The sequence below is a fragment of the Anopheles aquasalis genome, chromosome 2, assembly GCF_943734665.1.
Source record: "Anopheles aquasalis chromosome 2, idAnoAquaMG_Q_19, whole genome shotgun sequence".
Lineage (NCBI taxonomy): Eukaryota > Metazoa > Arthropoda > Insecta > Diptera > Culicidae > Anopheles > Anopheles aquasalis.
Window position 1 is genome coordinate 29,947,501 of NC_064877.1, and position 7,500 is coordinate 29,955,000.

The following is a 7,500-nucleotide window of genomic DNA, read 5'->3' on the forward strand; positions in this document are numbered from 1 at the left end:
GATTTTTTTCCCCCTTTTTATTCGATCACTCGTTGTTGTAAAGTAGAATCTGGGTAGTGTGGATAGTAGCAGCAGCAAGGATAACAAGTCAAAATAATGCTTTGAACGTTTGTGTTGAGTATACCAGATCGCAGTAGCTCGGTCGCGGCTTGTTAATGATGGCTACTGTGACGTGTGGTCAGCCGCCTGCGATTGGTCTACTATGGGCATTTGAAATTGATCTTTAAAATACACATAAATAAATAAAACAAATAAAGTATGTTTTCTCGATTTCAGACCACCACCACCCACCACGTTCGTTAAAGGTGTTGGATTATTTGAATGAACTAATGTCCCATTGACTGCAGGTTGTCGGTTGGATGCTTTTCCTCCGGCCTTGTCCTCCGACTGTCCGCCATTCCGTGAACCGAACCGATTCATCTACCTTCCACGAACCGGGAGAAGCTGTCGTTGTCGTCGGATTTGCATCCAAAAGCGGCGCTTTTGGGTGGTGCATGCTCACACAAGGCACTTGAGTCACCGTCCGTCGGCGCACCTCCACCCACTGACTCACTGGCGTCCGCATCAGCAACAGCAGCAGCACCGGCGTTTACTTACCGACTTAAATGGGATATTTTACGCTTGTTTCCGGTCGCGTGGTTGGTGGTTGGGGCCTGGTGTGGTTGTGAATGGGACGCCACGCTCGACCTGCCACCACCTCCGCAATCCATTTCGCTCCCACACCTTAAAGGCACGGTGACGTACTTGGCCTGCGGCATATAAATACATGCCCGGCGGTTGTTGGTCATCATCGCGCTTCCCCCCTCGAGACGGTGACGGAAGGAGAGCGCGAATGAGTGCGGTATGGTAAGGTGAGTAATGGTTACAATTTGCGTTTGCTGCGTGCAGCACGAGAAAATGGTGGGGTGGTGAGGGTGGGATGAGGCATTTTAGATTGTTGGCTTACCAACGGGCCAAAAACCAATAGCAACAGTCGCATAATGAGACGCACCCGTAAACATAGACAAGACATAAGCCAAAAGGGGGGTTAGCCAACGGACGAAATAAGAATGCACGCTGGCCGCCATCTCCCGCCTGTTGCCGCCTTGGCCATTTCGAAACATTCCCCCCTTTCCCACTCAGGAATCATCGGTGTTTTGGGCGCGCCCTACCCGAATAATAATGCAATGTGATCTTTGCCGTGGCCGCGCACCGTTGACCGCCCCGAAACCGAAAGAGCAAAATTTGATCGTAATAATATGCGCGGTGGAAAATGGTACGAAATCGGATACAAGGCCCGCGCCCTCCTCTCTCTCTCTCTCTCTCTCTCTCTCTCTAGCTCCCTCTCTCTCCCTGTTGTGCCGTGGATCGTCGTCCTCGGTCTGATCCTGTCCTCAGTTCCGCACCGCATCGGAACCGTCGCGACTCGTCGCGATCGTAGTGAGTAAATTTAGACAAGACCGCTTCCTTGGGAATGCGCGGTTTATTTGTTTCGCTCGGTATGGCATTTCGTGTCGCTTCGGTTTTTCGAGGCTCGAGCTGCCCGTGGCACCCTCGCTCTGAGTGTGTGGGCGGAATTGCGGGTTTGTTGGAGTGGTGCGTACCCCCTCCCACGTGCTAAAGTTATATGCTGCGTGGTGCTGAGGGCATGTTGAGCTAGCGCCGCGTGAACGGTGGCCCGTGGTATGTGCCGGCGGTGGTAGTGGCGCTAAAGGACGCCGAGGTGGTGCCAGAGGGTGGTGGGCTCCATTTCCATCCCTCGATCGCCGAACTCGCCCCCCCCCCCCCCCCAGGATGAGCTGCCAGTAACAGCTGTTTATGTTGGAGCGGATCGTGTTGCTCCAAAAAGGCGATGTAGTACACAAGACATACTAAAAACGGCCGCCATCACAAATACACACAGACCAGGGCACCTGGCAGTGGTCTGTCATGGATGCGAGCAGCGCGCACTTGAGACGTGCGTGCGCGAGTGGGATTTATGCGTGAGTTACGCTTTGTTTACCTCACAATCGTATGACAAAAATGTCAAACAGAGCGACACATCACGTCGTAACCAAATGCGCGCAGCAGCAGTAGTAGGCATCGCTTTCCAGCACTAAACGTCTCTGGATTTTTTTTCCGAGTGCGATCCCCCCATTGGTCAGCTCCCCATCTCTCCCTTACGCCCTTTAACGAACTCATCCCAATAATGGCCCCTTTTTCCCCTTTGCACACGTGTTGCGACACAGGTGCGGCACACGGAGGGGCGGGCCCCAGTGATGGTGGCGGTGGCCACTGTCCCTTCCTGATGCTTGATGAGAAGATGAGAGAACGCACTCTTCTGCTGCTGCTGGTCTGCGCGTTGCAACATAACATCTCGCGCGCGAGTTTGAGGAATGTGCGGTCGTAGCGCGTGTAGGGAGAAATGTGGGGCCCGCGGCTTGGTCGATGTTTGCATTTCTACCTTACCCTCGCCACCGCCACCGCCATCACGGTCCGCCCGGTCACGGTGGTCTTCGCGCCGTGGTTCTCGTGGTGATGGTTGATGTTTTACAGTGGCGAGCAGAAATGATGCCCCAGGGCTATGCATCGATAACGCTCACCGATGCTGTGGACCGGATCAACGGGGTTTTATGTATTAGTGGGAGGGTTAGCAGGACCGGGGCGGCAGAGTAATTTGTTGATAAAATGCACGTCCGATATCGAGTAGAATTTAACATGAAATTGTCTACATTTGAACTGATAGGAAAGTGTTCGAGTAGTAATAGTACAATAGTATGCGACTCTTTAAATTTATGTTATTTTGTAATTTATAATAATTTATACAAAGTTTAAGTGTTTAACGATTTTAGTAACGATTACTTTTTACAGTTTTTTAATAAAATGCTAAACCATTCAAGAGTGTTTTGTAAAATTGTCAATCATCAATTGCGGTAAATCTAATAAAGATATTAATTTTTAGAAAATCGTGCTCAACTACATTGAAGATTGTTTTTTTTCCAAATCCTTTTTTAACTTGCACAGCATTTTCCCGGTGGCCTCGTTGAGTTAAAAACAAAAAATTAAATATTCAAAGCTAATGATTGGTGAAATTAGTCTTTTTCTAGTAAAATTATTAAGCAAAAAACATAATCAACCTGAAGATTCTACCACCACCTATCATAAAACACGATCCACTAAAACGTTAAAAAATTGAAATATTTTCCTAAATTTAATTTAGGAAATTAAACTCAACGGTGGTACCTAGAATAACTCCTAATTTAACAAAAGATTACGATTTGCACATCTTTGGGAATTGCGTACAGCGGCCGAAACTGAGAATGAACAAAAAGCATTATTGAATACATTATTCAAAGGAATATTATGGCTGTATTTATTAGCAAATATTGCTCAACAAAATTCTCGAACAGGTGACTTCAGCAAAAAAACAAAATTACATGATGTCGTCACAAAAAAACTCCTTCTCATGCTACGCTTCTCCTGTGCATTCCTGTTTCATGACCGCCTCGCCTGTCGCGTGTCTCATTAATGGGTGTCTGTCCCTTCCCTTTTTTCATCAAACATGCGTTCATAACGCCGTTGTGGGGGTGATGGGTTAAAGGGGTACGGTGGTTCTAATGGTTTTTCAATGTGTCACCCACCGGACAAGTTTATTCGGGCACGGCTGGCTAAGAATAAGATCATAAATCACTTTCGGTGAAACAGTGCAAACAGTGATTCGACCATCTGTTCGGTCAAAGCATCGATAACTGATGTCCCTGGCACACTGAAGTGCTTTTTGTTGGCCAAGCAAACCGAGAGCTGTGGCAGCTGCAACCGGTTGATAGTGGATCAGATCCTCAATAACGCGTTGCCCAATGTTTCGATTCCATTATTTCAGCGATCTGTGCTGTTACCGCGTTTCATGAACTACGCTTCTTGTGGTAAATGTTCCTCCTGGTCGCTCCTTTAGTAGCTGCCAGTGTTGGACGGCTTCCAAACTTTCTTTAATTCGTCCCGAAGGGGAAAGGGAGTTGATAGGCGGTGCGACAGTTGCTGCTGTCCCATTTCAGCCTCCCGGGGTGTGTAGTAGTAGCTCAAGGACATTCCAGGGGCCAACGAATGGGTACCGTTGGTTACAATTAACCGCGATAACCACGGTAGCGACGCTGCGGTGTTGATACGGTCGTGATGGGTGACCGATCGATGGCAGCACACGCACCCATTAACCGTACGTGCTTGCATCGTGGTCGCGCATCGATCGATCCACCTTGATTGACCGTGAGCCATCCAAGGTCCTCCGGTCGGACCCTCGGGTTCGAAGGGACAGGTTTTCGGAGGTCGATCGACCCTTTTGCATTCGATTAACATGTGTCAGCGTGCTCGCGTCTTATCGATGCTTCTTACTTAGCGCAGCATCAACACGTAGAGCGCCGCGTATCTGCAATCCCGCTCAACAGTATCCGCTGGAACGTGGGGAAGCGCCACGCCGAGATTGAAACATAAAAAATGTTGACATGCAATTCGGGCTGTCCTCGCCGGGGGCGGACCGCAAAATAGCGGATTCCTCGGCCGTACAATTGGCGTGGCGTGGTACATTACATAAATTCCAAACAGCACGGTTTGGTTTTGAGATCAAGTGCGAGAGATCATCGTGAGCGGGGAGCGCTTTCCAGGAATCCAATCCAGTCATCTGGCCCAACCACCACCGATCCACAGGACAGGATCGCGAGTGTTAATGTGAAAAACATTGTCGATCCTCCACCGTGCCGTTCCATGCCGTGCTCCCAATGGCCACGGTCACCATTCGGTGCGTCCATCCTACACCTCACCCATAAAGTACCGATCGTGATGGTGATCGAGCCGCCGCCCTAACCGCTCCGATGCTGGCGCGCTCGCAGTGGCAGCATCATTAGCGGCAAGATGCGCACAGATCACTAGACGTGCGGTCAGTTCTCGCGGCGACGATCGCGACCACGACGCTGAACGAAGATGGACAGGTTTGCTTCGTTCGCGCTTCCTCCTTTCCTTCGCGCCTTCTTATGCGCTGCGACACTGCGACACTGCGACGGTGACACTGCCGGAGTGAAGAAGTCCGGCGTCCGGCTTTTCGGTTTTTATTAGCCAACCCATTAGATGGTAATGACCAATCGTGGAATGACATCCGAGGGTCGAACAGAATCGTGGAGCAGCAGCAGGACGGGGCCCCGCGGAAGCCAGCTGATTTTGCCATACGAACGGGGCCCCGTTCGGTTGGTGGTGGTGTCGGCGCTGAGTTGTGACAGTTTTATCGAGCGGAGTGGTGTGGCAGTAGGCCCTCCCCCTTCTCATCTCGCGGAAGAAAAACTCAAAATTCAAAAATCCAACCCAACCGCGTGCATGCGTGCGTGCGTGCGTGCGGCGTGTTCATCATAATCGTAATCTGTTTCACAAACCACTTCTCTCGTGCTCTGCTATCCGTTGCCCAGCACCACAAGCAGCAGCATCCGAAAGTGTGGGCCTCAGTCTCACCTCCATCGCCAGCCCTGGCCCGTTCCAAAGCATCAGCGGCACCAGATCCGCCTACCGCCACCAAGCCATCCGCGAGCCGACCTAGAGCCGAGGACCGTCGTACCGCTGGGCCAGGCCGTACCGCCGTCTAGACGCGATCCGATGCGGCCTTCAGTCTGCTGTGAGATCGCGCAGCGTTTGGTCGATCATCTTGTCGCGGTCGTTCGCGATCGTTGAAATCGCTCCCCCTTCGAGTAACGTGCGGTCGGTGCGTACGTGCCGAGAACGTGCCGCAGTTTAGGAGTTCAGTCCAGGAGCAGAAGTGGAAGTGAATCCTTTGAAGCGGCCATCTGGGAGCCAGATTATCGGTGGCCACTGGCACCGGTGACTGCACACGGAGAAAGAGGTGTCGTTTAGTTCGTGGGTGTTCGTTCAGTGTTCGTCGTCTGATCCTGGTGTGTTGTCCTGGGACGTTTTGGGTAAGGTCCGTTCTGGAGTGCAGCTGACTGGTTCGACGGGTCGGGACGCGCGTGAGTGAGTATCCTTTGACGGAATCTTGGTGATCCTTTGACCGCTGCAAGTTGAATTCACGAGCTGCACGAATGGAATGCAGGAAGATCTCTTTGTGGTGCGTGCGACGTGCTGTCCAGCCCAAAAAAAAACGAGCCATCTCGCACGTCCGGTAACGGTTTGGGGTCGGGTTTTTGGACCGTTCACTTATTTCCGGTACGCCACAACCGATACGCATGTCCATTTCGGTGCCAATCACTTCCGAAAACGGCAAATCGCCACTCGAAATGCCAGATGTTGTGTGGCGACACATTGGTTTGTGTGGACGGTTCGACGGGGAGGTGGGATTCACTCCCTCCCCCCCCCCCCCCCTTCCCTCTCCCACCGGTGTGGCGGGAAGGAGATTGGAGCAAAGGAGTCCGGAGAAGGCCGGAGGGAGGGTTGGCAGTGGAATCAAAGCGATTTCCACTGTGTCGTCCACACCTCTGCAGCAGCAGCAGCAGCAGCAGCAGCCACCACCATCAGGGCTGAGGACACCGGTGGGGACGGGGGACGGGAGGGTTTGCTACCCACACGTCTGTTTTCGAACTCTCCGACCGTCCGCCTTGTGCCGTGCTTCGCTTCGAACGCTTTTAAAGACGCCTACGCGCCACCATTCCGAAGCTCCGCGGGCGCTAACCCGCTCCCAGCACAACCTTCTCCTCCTCTGCCGGCGTTGCACCCCGGGCCCCCGGGAACCTTCGATTCCGATTCCGAGCCCGCCCGCTGGAGTTCCATCGAGAGCCGCCGTGCGTTCGGTTTTGATTGCCGTCGGTTCGTCGCCTGTCGTCTGGGGGCCCTTGTCTCTCGTTCCCACTCTCTCTCTCTCCTTCTCGCTCTCCTTTTATCGGTTGCTCTCCCTCTCTCTCTCTCTCTCTCTCTTTCGAATACTGGATCTTTGGATTGTGGGCTCGCAGCGCGTCTTCGAAGTCGTTCGCGGGATACGACGAGAATTCCTGTTTCTGCCGCGATCGTCAATCCACCAGCTTCTTCAGGTATAAACCCATCTGTAGCAGAAAGAGAGCCACACAAACAACAGCGCGGACAGGCGCACGCGCACGGATACGGGTGCGTGCGTGCGGAAGGTGGCCGGAACATTTCGATGTCGCTCACGATGTCGCCTATATCGTCGCCACCACGAGCGTACGACAACTGTGGGTGCAAAGAGCCTGCTCATGAGCAAAGACTTGAGAGAGAACCCCTGAAAAAAAGAAAACGGGGATCCCACGAACGTTCGAAGGATCATCCGTGGGTGTATTCGGTGACAAATCGAGAGCAACAAACTAAAAGGCTTAAGTCGCGAGTATCGCTCCGGCGCTGATAAGCGTTGTAGCGCCCTGGGCTGGAACAGTCGAATCGCCAGACAAACAGCAAACAACAATTAATAACAGCATGCGAGACGCCTTGTCCGCGATGCAGTCCCCGATGGAGCACGGTTTTTCTTTATCGGATTCGTCCTGGGAGTTCCTGTGCGAGAGAAGAAGAGTTTGGAGAGGACAGCGATTCGAATGCAACGGGAGCGAA

General features: G+C 52.3%; 1 protein-coding gene across 4 annotated transcripts in view; it reads left to right on the forward strand.

The window, feature by feature from the left end:
• Window positions 1–826: 826 nt before the first annotated feature.
• LOC126570815 (cartilage oligomeric matrix protein) overlaps window positions 827–7,500 on the forward strand; it is a 13,962-nt gene continuing 7,288 nt past the window's right edge. The window contains exons 1-2 of one of the 4 annotated variants that reach the window (XM_050228843.1): window positions 5,618–5,961; window positions 6,894–6,971. The gene's annotated coding sequence lies outside the window, so the exon portion shown is untranslated. Of the gene's footprint in view, window positions 852–5,617; window positions 5,962–6,893; window positions 6,972–7,500 lie in introns of those variants that run through there. The other 3 variants (XM_050228845.1, XM_050228842.1, XM_050228844.1) reach the window with 3 other exon arrangements.